This window comes from Lepus europaeus, chromosome 12 (genome assembly GCF_033115175.1).
Source record: "Lepus europaeus isolate LE1 chromosome 12, mLepTim1.pri, whole genome shotgun sequence".
Taxonomy (NCBI): domain Eukaryota; kingdom Metazoa; phylum Chordata; class Mammalia; order Lagomorpha; family Leporidae; genus Lepus; species Lepus europaeus.
In genome coordinates, this window is record NC_084838.1 from 40766470 (window position 1) to 40779611 (window position 13142).

A 13142-nucleotide genomic window follows, 5' to 3' on the forward strand; every position below is an offset into this window, starting at 1 on the left:
TTTGAGTCCAGGCTGCTCCACTTCCAATCTAGCTTCCTGCTAATACACCTGGGAAAGTAGTGGGAGATGACCCAAGTGCTTGGGCCACTCTACCCAGGTAGGAGACCTGGATGGAGTTTTAGGCTCCTGTCTTCAGCTTAGCCTAGCTCTAGCCTTTGTGACCATTTGGGGAGCAAACCAGTGAGTGGAAGATCTGTCTCTGTGTCTCCCTGTAACTCTGCATTTCAAATACACGTTAAAAATAAATCTTAAAAAACAAAAAACAACAGGGTGGGTTATATTTGGTCCACGGTTTGCAGTTTGCTGACCTATTCTATAATCTAGGTTTCCCCTAGAACCTAAAGCTTAACCACTGACTAGGACTACATAAGCACTGGTGTAACCAGATGAAGTTCTTGGAATAATTTTTTTAAAGATTTATTTATTTATTTGAAGGGCAGCATTACACAGAGGCAGAGGCAGAGGTAGGGGAGGGTCAGGGAGAGAAAGAGAGAGAGATACCTTTCATCTGCTTGTTCACTCCCCAGATGGCCACAATGGGCAGGCCAAAGTCAGGAACTAGGAGCTTCTTCCGGTCTCCTATGTAGATGCAGGTGCCCAAGGACTTGGGCCATCTTCCACTGCTTTCCCAGGCATATCAGCAGAGAGCTGGATTGGAAGTGGAGCAGCTGGGACTTGAACTGGCACCTACATGGGATGCTGGCACTGCAGACAGCAGTTTTGCCTGCTACACCACAGTGCCGGCCTCTGGAATACTTTTTATTATTTTCTGAGGACTTTGATGCACATTTTCTTGCATGAATTTGACAATGCCAAAGTAAGAATTCAGCTCCTTTATGTAGATAAATAATAGACTTAGACAGGACATTTATATTATTATTTTTAAAAGATCTGTTTATCTGAAAGGCAAAGTTACAGAGAGGCAAAGGCAGAGAGAGAGAAGTCTTCCATTTGCTGGTTCACTCCCCAAATGGCCGCAATAGCCAGAGCTGGGCTGATTGGAAGCTGGAAGCCAGGAGCTTCTTCCAGATCTCCCTGCACGTGGGTGCAGGGGCCCAAGGACTTGGGCCATCTTCCACTGCTTTCCCAGGCCATAGCAGAGAGCTGGATTGAAGGTGGAGCAGACATGGGGCCGGTGCTATGGTACAGCGGATTAACGCCCTGGCCTGAAGTGCCAGCAACCCATATGGGCGCCAGTTTGACACCCGGCTGTTCCACTTCCAATCCAGCTCTATGCTACAACCTGGGAAAGCAGTAGAAGATGGCCCAAATCCTTGGGCCCCTGCACGCACGTGGGGGACCCAGAAGAAGCTCCTGGCTCCTGGCTTCAGATCAGCGCAGCTCCAGCCGTTGCAGCCATTTGGGGAGTGAACCAGCGATGGAATACCTCTCTATCTCTACCTCTCTCTGTAACTCTTTCCAAATAAATAAAATAAATCTTTAAAAAAAAAATCTTACTGGCCAGTGCCATGGTTCACTAGGCTAATCCTCCGCCTGTGGCACCAGTACTCCGGGTTCTAGTCCCGGTTGGGGCGCCGGACCTGTCCCGGTTGCTCCTCTTCCAGTCCAGCTTTCTGCTGTGGCCCGGGAGGGCAGTGGAGGATGGCCCAAGTGCTTGGGCCCTGCACCTGCATGGGAAACCGGGAGGAGGCACCTGGCTCCTGGCTTTGGATCGGCGCAGGGTGCCGGCCGTAGTGGCCATTTGGGGGGTGAACCAATGGAAGGAAGACCTTTCTCTCTCTCTCTCTCTCTCTCTCTCTCACTGTCTAACTCTGCCTGTCAAAAAAAAAATTATTTATTGGGGCTGGCACTGTGGTGTTAAAGCCACTGCCTGTGGTGCCGGCATGCCATGTGGGCACCGGATCGAGTCCTGGCTCCACTTCCATTACAGCTACCTGCTGATGTGCCTGGGAAAGCAGCGTAGGACAGCCCAAGTCCTTGGGCCCCTGCTACCCATGCGGGAGACCTGGATGAATTCTTGGCTCCTGGCTTCACCTGGCCCAAGCCTGACCAGCCCTGGCTGTTGCGGCATTTGGGGAGTGAACCAGCGGACGGATCTTTTACTCTCTCTCCCTCTCTCTGTAACTCTTTCAAATAATAAATATATCTTAAATTTTTTTATTTTCATTTCATGTGAACATGTGAATGGGACAGAGAGAGAGAGAGATGGAGAGAGAGATGGAGACGGAACTGACAGAGAATGTTCCATCTGCTGGTTTAATCCCCAAATGCCTGAAACTGCAAAGGCTGGGCCCGGGTGAGACCAGGAAACCAGAACTGTATCAGAGCCCCTTCCTGGGTGACAGGGACCCAAGTATATGAACCCTCACTGCTGCCTCCGATGGGGCACATATACAGGAAGCTGGATCTGAAGCAGAGGAGGTAGGACTCACTGGCCTTCCAATATGGCATGGAGACCTCACAAGCAGTGACTAAAGTGCTACACTAAATACCTACTCCAGGACAAGTTATTAACAGGTAGAGGTGGAAGGAAACTTGCTAGACTTTTAGAAAAATGAGGCATGATGGGGCTGGCGCTGTGGTGCAGCAGGTTAAAGCCTTGGCCTGCAGTACCAGCATCCCATATGGGCACTTGTGAGGCCTAGTTGCTCCACTTCTGATCCAGCTCCCTGCTAATGTGCCTGAGAAAGCAGTGGAGTATGGCCCAAGTCTTTGGGCCCCCACATCCATGTGGGAGAACTAGAAGAAACTCCTGGCTCCTGGCTTCAGATTGGGTTACCTCTGGCCATTCTAGCCATTTGGGTAGTGAATCAGTGGATGGAAGACCTCTCTCTGTCTCTACCTCTCTCTGTTAACTCTTTAAAATAAATAAAATAAGTATTTTTAAAAAAAGTCTTTAGAAGCCGCGCTATGGCACAGCTGGTTAATGGCCTGGCCCTAAGCACTGGCATCCCATATGTGTGCTGCTTCAAGTCCTGGCTGTTCCTCTTCCAATCCATCTCTCTGCTATGGCCTGGGAAAGCTGTAGAAGATGGCCCAAGTCCTTGGGCCCTGTACCTGCATGGGAGAACTGGAAGAAGCTCCTGGAAGAGGGGCAACCGGGACAGAATCCGGCGCCCCGACCAGGACTAGAACCCGGTGTGCCGGCGCCGCAAGGCAGAGGATTAGCCTGTTGAGCCAATGGCACCGGCCCCCTCTGTATAATTCTTTCAAATAAATAAATAAATCTTTTTTTTTCTTTTTTTTTTTTTGACTTTGATTTCATTCTTGGGAATCAACTCCCAAGAAGACTATTGCACCAGGATGTAAGCACGTTTGTATGAGGGTCCTTACTTTTTTTTTTTTTTTTTTTTTTTTTTTTGACAGGCAGAGTGGATAGTGAGAGAGAGACAGAGAGAAAGGTCTTCCTTTTTGCCGTTGGTTCACCCTCCAATGGCCGCTGCGGCCAGGGCATCTCGCTGATCCGAAGCCAGGAGCCAGGAGCTTCTCCTGGTCTCCCATGCGGGTGCAGGGCCCAAACACTTGGGCCATCCTCCACTGCCTTCCCGGGCCATAGCAGAGAGCTGGCCTGGAAGAGGGGCAACTGGGATAGAATCCGGCGCCCCAACCGGGACTAGAACCCAGTGTGCCGGCGCCGCAAGGTGGAGGATTAGCCTGTTAAGCCACGGCGCCGGCCTAAATAAATCTTTTTTAAAAAGTCTTTAAAAAGAAAAATGAGGCACGAGAGGCGGCATTGTGGAATGGGTGAAGACACTACCTGTGACTCCAGCTCCACTTCCAAACTAGCTCTCTGCTATGGCCTGGGAAAAGAACAGAAGATGGCCCAAGTGTTTGGGCCCCTGCACCCACGTGGGAGACCTGCATGAAGCTCCTTGTTTCAGCTTAGCCCAGCTCTGGCCATTGTGGCCATCTAGGGAGTAAACCAGCAGGTGGACAATCTCTCTACCTCTCCCTCTCTCTCTCTGTAACTCTTTCAAATAAGTAAGAAATAAATCTTAAAAAAAAAGCAAAAAAAAGGAAAGTAAGATACTACAGTTTTACTAAGGAAGTTTTTGTTTTTGGCTGTTTTTAACAGGCCTCACACAATGGCAATAGCATTGTTTACTGCATTCAAAGGCCAGTGTACTTCAGAAACTGATGGTGTATTCCAAATTGTTATTGTGTATTAATTTTTGATCAACTAAAATAAATACATTTCTCAGGTTACCTCTCTAGAGGAGAGCCATAACCAGAAACCAAACTAATCAGAATTTTTTTTTTAATTTATCTATTTATTTGAGAGTTACACAGGGAGAGAAGGAAAGAGAGAGAGAGAGAGAGAGAGAGAGAGAGAGATCAATCCTCCATCCGCTGGTTCATTCCCAATTGGCCACAACAGCTGGAGCTGTGCCAATCCAAAGCCAGGAGCCAGGAGCTTCTTCCAGGTCTTCCATGCGGGTGCAGAGCCCAAGGATTTGGCCATCTTCTACAGCTTTCTCAGGCCATAGCAGAGAGCTGGATCGGAAGTAGAGCAGCTGGGACTTGAGCTGGCGCCCATATGGGATGCCAGCACTTCTGGCTATGGCTTTACCTGGTACGCCACAGTGTCGGCCCCTCTAATCAGAATTTGAAGGTTGCTTAATATCACGGAACATAGATCAGAGAAACTTGGGTAATATTTATCCTAGGCATAGAATACCCTTCTCTATGTGCTAAGGCAGATATCTATGAAGGGGACTAGAACATTCCACATACACATCAGGCTACCCTTTTCTCTATATGGTACACATTTTCTTTTTTTAAAGATTTATTTGAAAGGCAGAGTTAGAGTATGAGAGGGAGAGTCTGAGAGAGATCGATCTTCTATTCACTGGTTCACTTCCCAAATGGCTGCTGCAAAGCCAGGAGCCAGGAGCCAGGAGCTTCTTGATCTCCCATGTGGGTGCAGGGACCATCCTCCACTACTATCCCAGGCCATAACAGAGAGCTGGATCAGAAATGGAGCAGTTGGGACTTGAACAGGTGCCCATATGGGATGCTGGCACTGCAGGCGGTGGCTTAACCCGTTATACCACAGCACCGGCCCATATTTTTGCTTCTTAATGTTCACTTAAAAAAAAAAAAGATTGTATACAGATTACTACCTTTCAGATATTACATCCTTCAGGCAGGGTTTAATACATTTGATTATAATTTCCTTTACTGTTAAGTGTGAAGACTGCAACTGTGATTAGCTTTATCTAGGTTATGGAAATCCTGGAGTTTACATGCCTTGGTTGTTTCTGAGCCATCTAACACCATTTGTTTCTGAGGATGAGTTCATCGAACAAAGACTGATTTCAATGATATAATTTATGGCTTCCCATGTGTACAGACTTCTAGAGCCAGACTTCTGAGAATTTCCCCATTGTGCTCTCACTTCAGTCTGGGCAAGATGACTTCAGAAAAACTTGTAAAAGTGATGGGGATGTCTTTTGCAGTGCCCAGAAGTCAAATTAGTTTCTGAGGCAGTCTGGGTGCAAGAGGGGTGTGCAATTCCTGGAGGGGTGGAGTGGACTATTTGAAGAGGCTAGTTCTATTGTTAAATGGTGTAACCACAGAGGGAAAGCTCATGTCGTATCTGTAATTGGTGAGGTTTTAGGGCTTTGACACTTATTTTCTCTGATCACAGGTTGCAGGTAGGACTTCTTCCTTGATAAATGATAATAAAAACACCAAACACAGTGTGACTTGCACAGAAAGGCAGATTTTTTTGAATATGAATATAGTCAGAAGGAGAAATTTGAGACCTGGAGAAACGCTAACAGCTTGTGCAAGGTCACAGAGCTAATACATGGTCTCCGGGCTCCCTCGAGGTTAATCTTTAATTAGTAAGATACCAGCACTTTCTCCAAGTAAAAAAAATGCAAACAATTGGACTATAGACCTTGCTCACCAGCATCCTCAAGCACCAACCTCTTTTTCACCGGTCAGAGCCAGCCACTGCCATACCTGATTTTACATACATATCCTTTCAGAATCCTGTTCATTAACTCTCTGACTCTCAAGGGTGGTTTTTATCTTTGAGGCTCCCACACATTTCCATAAAGCAGTACACAAAGAGGAGGAAGAAGGAACAGAACAGATACATTCAGAGCTCCCTGCAGAAAATGCAGAGATAAGATACATTTGCACAGGAATGGTCACAATGGTGAGTTCTATTTGTTAAAGGCACAACCTGAGCATTCTGATTGCAGACCAGTAACAAAGGCTCCCCTTGTACTGGGCAGGACTGTTGAAGGTTCCAATTGTTTGACACCCAGTAATTTAACGTAGGAGTCTATTAGTAACCAGCAAGTTAGTAATTAGCTTAGTGCCCTACACTAAGCTCAGCATAAGCTCATTTCCTATCTACTTAAACCTCTTGGGCCCAAAGGGTACAAGACAGGGTGGGAAAAAAAAAATTAGTAGTATTTATTGTGAATTTTCTATTTGCCAAGCTGATATTTTACTTAATATCACTTGGTTTGGTCCAATCCAGTTAAATGGTGTAACAACAGAGGGAAAGCTCAAATAAGGGTAAGGCCCACCAGAATTCCAAGTCCGTGTCTCGTTAGCTTGGGATACTACCTTACTGGGCCGAATAGGTGAGTAAATGGTGAAACACTTTAATCTCTAGGACACTGTAATGCCATTAGAAACCATTATCTCACTTACGCTTAATTCCTGATGTAAATAACAGGTCATCTCGAAAGGTGGGTCACTACAATTTTCCGAGAGATAGAAAACCTGATCTGGGTCTCCTCTGCCAGGAAACTCCCTAAGCCTATCTCCTTATCTTCAAAACCGGGCCAACCCCAGCCTCAAGGGGTTGATTATATATGATACGATAAAAATGGCTGTATAACCGGCTGACAGCACAAGGGGCTCGGGAAACCCTAACTCGACCCACACTGAACGCGACTCCAGTGCAAAGGCCCTTCCGTCTGGCGGAGGTTCTCCGTGCCGCGGGTGCCGCTGCGAGCCGTTGGTGTTTTCCCGCGCATGGGGCGGGGCGGGGCGGGGCGCAGCGCGAGCTCCGTAACGTGGTAGTGGAACCCTCCCACCCCCTGCCCGGACTACATCTCCCAGCAGGAACTGCGCCCCGCCAGCAGGCAGCAGGTACCCAGTGGAGTTAGTCCCAGAAAGTAACCGTGTCCGCTTGCCTTCCGGGCCTTGCCGCCGCACTAAAGTCACCGGCGTTGCGTCTGTGCGGGGGAGAGGCTGCGGTAGTGGCTGCCTCTGTTACGCAGCATGCTGGGAATCGTAGTCCTTCGCGCAACATTTGGGAAACCAGGCTTGCCTTGAGTGGTTGGACCGCATCACGTGACGATAGGAAGGCGGCCGCAAGGGTAGAGCTTGTGAGGTCATCACGGAGCGACAACGAGCTGCAGTTGTGGGTACTTTGGGTGTGGTGGTGAATACGCTCCTGATCACCCCTAGATGGGAAATGCCAGGATGCCATAAAGTGTCCTTTATTTGCTCCTTCCATTGTCTCCCTCCGCCTTTGCCCTGTCGACCTCGCCTGTTTGGGATGCGGCGCGCTCCCTGGGCAGGCTGGGAACCTCGCGCGAGCGTCGCTTAGTAGCTCCTCCTCCTCGGGTGACGTGAAGGTCACGTGACGGGCCGGGCCGCCTCTGCCGCCGCCGCCGCTTTGTAAGAGGCACATTGGCAGGTAACGAGCGGCGGCGGCGGCGGCGAGTCCCGAGTCCAGCGGGAATAGCAGCGGTAATTGTCACCCTCTCCCTCCCCCTCGCTCTTCCAGAGCCTTGAGTGCTGCGCTGTGTGCCTTCTGGTTCTGGTTTCAGCGTTTCGAACCTCCCAACTCCTGCAGACTGCCCTATCGCCCACCCGTGGGGACGGGGCCAAGCTTTCCTCGCTGGCTTCACGCTTCCTTAGTCTGTCCAGGCCCGGGCTCACTCCTTCCTGCCCCCCTCGGCTCGCCCTGTGCTCCTTCCTGCCTTCCCCGCGGTCTTCCGCCGGCCCCACCCAGCCTCAGGGGGCGCCTTCCCCTCCCCCCTCGGGTTTCTGTCCGGGAGGGTGTGGTTTTCTCTCACCTCGGTCCCAGTCTGCCCGGCCGAGCTCCCCGGCCACGCTGTCGCTCCGGTCCTGACCACCCTTCCGTCTTCCCGGCCGTCGCCAGTCCTGGGACTGGTGCTCTTGGAGACCAACTTCTGCGCTCTCCAGCTCTTCCCCGGCTAATCCGAAACCGTACTTGCTTTTCCTTCTGGAGGGCTCTGGTCTCAGCTGGGACTGCGTTTTCCTCCTCACTGTTCCGCCGTCGGTTTGTGTCGCCGCTCATTTCATGTAGCTTCGAGAGCGCTTTGTGAACTGTAAAGCACTGTGCTATGTAGTCAGAATGTCATTCGTTCGTGGCTGCGTTACAGCTCAGTTTTCTTCGCTTCTGAATCACGTTGCCACTTAGCTTCCTACTTTCTCCCCCGAGTTTTCGATCTAGTTGGTTGCCCAGGCATCTCAACTGTTGCCACTCTAGTCGTATGTTCTCTCTGGAGGTTGATGCCATCGTCATTCCTGTTACTTCCTGTTTGGCATAATCCTGTAGTTTACTGCTACCTCTTTGGATATTGTTTCTACTGCATATACAAGGTATGTGCTCTGCTGGTATTCAGGCTTGCTGGCTTTCTCCAGCACCTGTGTATCCAAATAGTTGAGAGCTTTTTAAGATCTCGGTGAGATGATAGCCAAAGATAATCTTTTATTTGAAGGGCATATAGTTAACTTTGGGTGAAAATGGCTATATTTTCTTTTCCACAGTGGTTGCACTCTTTGAACCAAGGGGTAGGCGCTCACTGTTTGCTGTGAATGGTGCAGTATTTTTTAGTGTCAGTTTGTCAAGTGAAGGTAGAGGGAAGATGAACATCATAGTTAAGCTCTTTCTGTATCTTAGATGTTGGGTGAGTACATTGGTATGATCCCCATCTAAGGAAAGAGAATAAAATCCACTCCCTGGAGACCATGGGGTCTTGCAGTACACCTGCCAGCAGGGCCCGCAGGTCAGGTCAGGCTTTTAGGCAAAGGCGATGGCTGCCAGTGTGGTCTGGATTTTCCTACTTGGGCTGATTCACACGTGTAATGAGAGATTTTTCCTCTCTCCTGTGCTGCTTGTTTCCCACAGCTCTGATTTCCTCAGTTTGCTTCCATATCACCTCTGCCCCTCAGTAATTATGAAATGTTTCCGAGAAGGGAGGTTTTGTTGTGATTGAAATGTGGCTGGAAGTTGGGGGAGAATGAAGCCGTGGGGAAGGGTGGTGATAATTGCCTCTCTGGCTGTTTCCTGCTGCTTTGGTTTCCTCAGTCCTCTCTTAAATGTAGGCTGGACCCTCGGCAGTCACAAAGAGTTGTACTGAAGCAACAATAACATCTCTGCTTCCCTTTCCTGGTAATTGGTGCAGCCTGTACAGTGCTCACTGGGAGTGTCTCTTGTGAACCTGGGACAAGAAGGGATTTATTTCAAAATGCACTTGTGTTTTGATGGGATCTGGTCACTGCTTCAATCCCTTTAAGCATAAAATATATGTGGGAAGTACAAACTTGTCCTGGAGGTTTCAGGTGGTCTAAAGTGAAGCCTTTACGTTTAAAGTCTTAGCCTTGAGTGTTGATTGCAGTCTGCATGAACGCCCAGATTGTGAAGTTCCTGTGTTCTTGGACAAATGTGTTAATTTCTCCCTGTGAGAACCAGTGCCCACCGGGGATGCCCGCATCCCAGGCAGTGCATCACAGCGCCTGCCCCAGTAACCGATTTCGTTGCTTTTTTTTTTTCCAAAAATGAGAGTAGAGATACAAAATAAAAAGGTAGGCAAAGAGAGGGAAGACTTGTAGGGTATAGCACCTTGTGAGCAGGTGGTAGATTGTACGAATTTTGACCCCGCCTTTTTATCTTTTTGAAGTCAACCAAATATATCAAGTTGATTTCGATATTTACAGTATCAACTGCTTGTGCTAGTATTTTATAGTTTTTAGAAAAATATTTATTTTGAAAGGGCTACAGAGAGGGAAAGACAGAGGAAGAGATATTCTATCTGCAGGTTCACTCCTCCTCCACCCCCAACCAGAGGGCTGAGCCAGGTGGAAGCCAGAAGTTTCATCTGGGTCTCCCATGTGGGTACAGGGGCTCAAATACTTGGGCCATTAGCAGAGCTGGATCAGAATTGGAGCAGCTGGGACACAAACCCCTGCCCACAGGGGATGCCGGCGTTGCAGGCGGCAGTTTTACCTGCCGTGCCACAGTGCCGGCAGGGAGGGTCCTACCCCCACCCTTTGTTAACAACTCTGTTCTGTTCTCCCCTCCCCTCCCCTTTTTTAATTTCCTTTTTTTAGATTTCTTAAACGTCTCTCCCTAGGATGTGCATGTCCTGAACTTTTTTTGGGGGTTTTATTTATTTGTTTGGGGCCTGCCACTGTGGCTCAGTGGGTTAAAGCCATAGCCTGTAGCACTGCTGTTCAGAGTCCCAGCTGCTCCACTTCTGAGCCAGCTCCCTGCTAATGGTCTGGGAAGGCAGTGGAGGATGGCCCAAGTGCTTGAACCACTGCACCCACGTGGGAGACCTGAATGAAGCTCCTGCCTTTGGCTTGGCCCAGCCATGGTCCTTGCCGCCATTTAGGGAGTGCACTAGTGGATGGAAGATCTCTGTCTCTTGTTCTCTCTCTGTGTAACTCTGCCTCTCAAATAAATAAATCTTAAAAAAAATTGTTGGCCAGCGCTGCGGCACACTTGGCTAGTCCTCCATCTGCAGTGCTGGCACCCCGGGTTCTAGTCCCGGTTGGGGCGCCGGATTCTGTCCTGGTTGCTCCTCTTCCAGTCCAGCTCTATGTTGTGGCCCGGGAGTGCAGTGGAGGATGGCCCAAGTGCTTGGACCCTGCACCCGCATGGGAGACGAGGAGGAAGCACCTGGCTCCTGGCTTTGGATCGGCGCAGCGCGCCGGCCGTGGCAGCCATTTTAGGGGTGAACCAACAGAAGGAAGACCTTTCTCTCTGTCTCTCTCTCACTGTCTAACTCTGCCTGTAAAAAATTATTTATTTGAAGGTAGAATGTCAAAGGAGGGACAGAGATCTTCCATCCACTGGTTCACTCCCCAAATGGCCGCAACAGCCAATACCAGGCTAGGTTGAGCCAGGAACTCACACTCTGGCTCTCACGTAGGTGGTAGGGGCCCAGATACTTGGGCCATCTGCTGTTGCTTTCCAGGCCCATTAACAGTTAGTTGGATGGGAAGTGGAATAGCTGGATCTCAGACCATCACGCCAACATGGGATGCTGGCGTCGCAAGCAGTGGTTTAACCTAAACTACTGTGCCACAATGCTGGCACCGTGTCCTGTGCTTTCTTAAGAAGGGAATAATTTTAGTTTTGAAATTTTTCGGCATAGGCTTTGAAGACAGTTAATGTGACGAGTATCTGGCTGATAGAGGAGCCTGTGTACTCAAGTGAGTTTAAGTTTTCAGGTAATTCATTTTCGACCTGGCCTTAATGAGCTAAATTGAATTGGAACCCAGTTAAGTATTTGGAATTGGGGCTCACAGGAAGGAGGAGTTTGTTTTTATTTAAGACTTGGAAATGCTTTACTTATCACAATTGTTAGGAATATGTTACTTATTTTTCTTCATTTGGAATTTTAAAAGTTAATAAAATATATATTTGGATCTAAAACTTAAAATTTAAAGATTATTTATAAAGAGATTTCATTTGAATTTAGATCTTTTGCTATAACTTTGTCTCTTGCTACTGGTTTAGCATTACTAACTTTTTTTTAAGTAAGATGTTACCTGGAAACTTTCTCATTTAAATTTACAACATATATGCATGTGTGTCTGTGTGTGTGTATACATACACACAATCTAGTAATGCCTAGTACTTTCATTACACAAGTTTTTTTTTTTTTTTGTATGTCATCTTAATCTTATCAAACTAGTCATAGGTACACTTTTTAATCGCTTTTAATTTAATTTGTTTTTTAATGTTGTTACTCTCCCCCCTGCCCTTTTTTTTTTTTTTTAAGGATTTTTTAAAAAAAATTTATTTGAAAGGCAGAATTTTAGGAGGAGAGACAGGGAGGGGAGATCTTCCATCCCCTGGTTCATTTCCCAAATGGCCACAACAGCTGGTGCTAGGCTAGGCTGAAGCTAGGATCCTGGAGCTTCTTCTGGGTCTCCCATGTGGGTACAGGGGCCAAGCACTTGGGCCATCTTCTGCTTCCTTCCCAGGCACATGGAGCAGCCGGGTCTTGAACTGGTGCTCTTGTGCAATGCCAGCACTGGCTTAACCTGCTGTACCACAAGGCCAGCCCCAGCCTCTCTGCCTTTTTTTTTTTTTTTGGACAGGCAGAATGGATAGTGAGAGAGAGAGCCAGAGAGAAAGGTCTTCCTTTTTGCCGTTGGTTCACCCTCCAGTGGCCGCTGCGGCTGGCGCATCGTGCTGATCCGAAGGCAGGAGCCAGGTGCCTCTCCTGGTCTCCCATGGGGTGCAGGGCCCAAGGACTTGGGCCATCCTCCACTGCCTTCCCGGGCCACAGCAGAGAGCTGGCCTGGAAGAGGGGCAACCGGGATAGAATCCGGCACCCCGACCGGGACTAGAACCCGCTGTGCCGGCGCCGCAAGGCGGAGGATTAGCCTGTTAAGCCACGGCGCCGGCCCTCTCTGCCTTTTTAAAATTAAACTTTAAAAAAGATTATTTGAAAAACAGAGTGAGGGGGCAGGGGAGATATCTTCCATCCACTGCTTGACTGCCCAAATGCACACAACAGCTGAGGGTGGGCCAGGCTAGAGCCAGGAGCCAGGACTGGTCTCCCATGTGGGTGGCAGGAACTCAACCACTGTATATATAGGATCTCATTAGCAGGAAGTTGCGTTGGAAGTGAGGTAGTCAGGACTTGAACCAGGCACTCCAAATGGAATGTCGATGTCCCGAACAAAAGCTTAACCCACTGCTACACAATGCCCTGCCCAGTATCAACCTTCTTTAATTTTCTGTATACATTTCATTTTCCTTCTTACTTTTTTTCCTTTGTTGTCTTTTTTTTGGGGGGGGAGGGGGGTTTGTGTGCGCGTGCACACACCTTCTATTCCTTTATCTTCTATTCAGAAACACTGGGGCAAGTGTTGTGGTATAGCAGGTAAAGCTTCCTGCATCGCATCTCTGAGTTTCTGGGATTGAATCCTGGGTACTC

At 48.6% G+C, this 13142-nt stretch overlaps 1 protein-coding gene across 7 annotated transcripts in view; it reads left to right on the forward strand.

Moving 5' to 3' along the window:
* Positions 1–7596: 7596 nt before the first annotated feature.
* Positions 7597–13142, forward strand: part of UBAP2 (ubiquitin associated protein 2) — a 113950-nt gene continuing 108404 nt past the window's right edge. For 6 of the 7 annotated variants that reach the window (XM_062208060.1, XM_062208063.1, XM_062208062.1 and 3 more), the window contains exon 1: positions 7597–7686. The gene's annotated coding sequence lies outside the window, so the exon portion shown is untranslated. Of the gene's footprint in view, positions 7687–7713; positions 8566–13142 lie in introns of those variants that run through there. The other variant, XM_062208061.1, reaches the window with a different exon arrangement.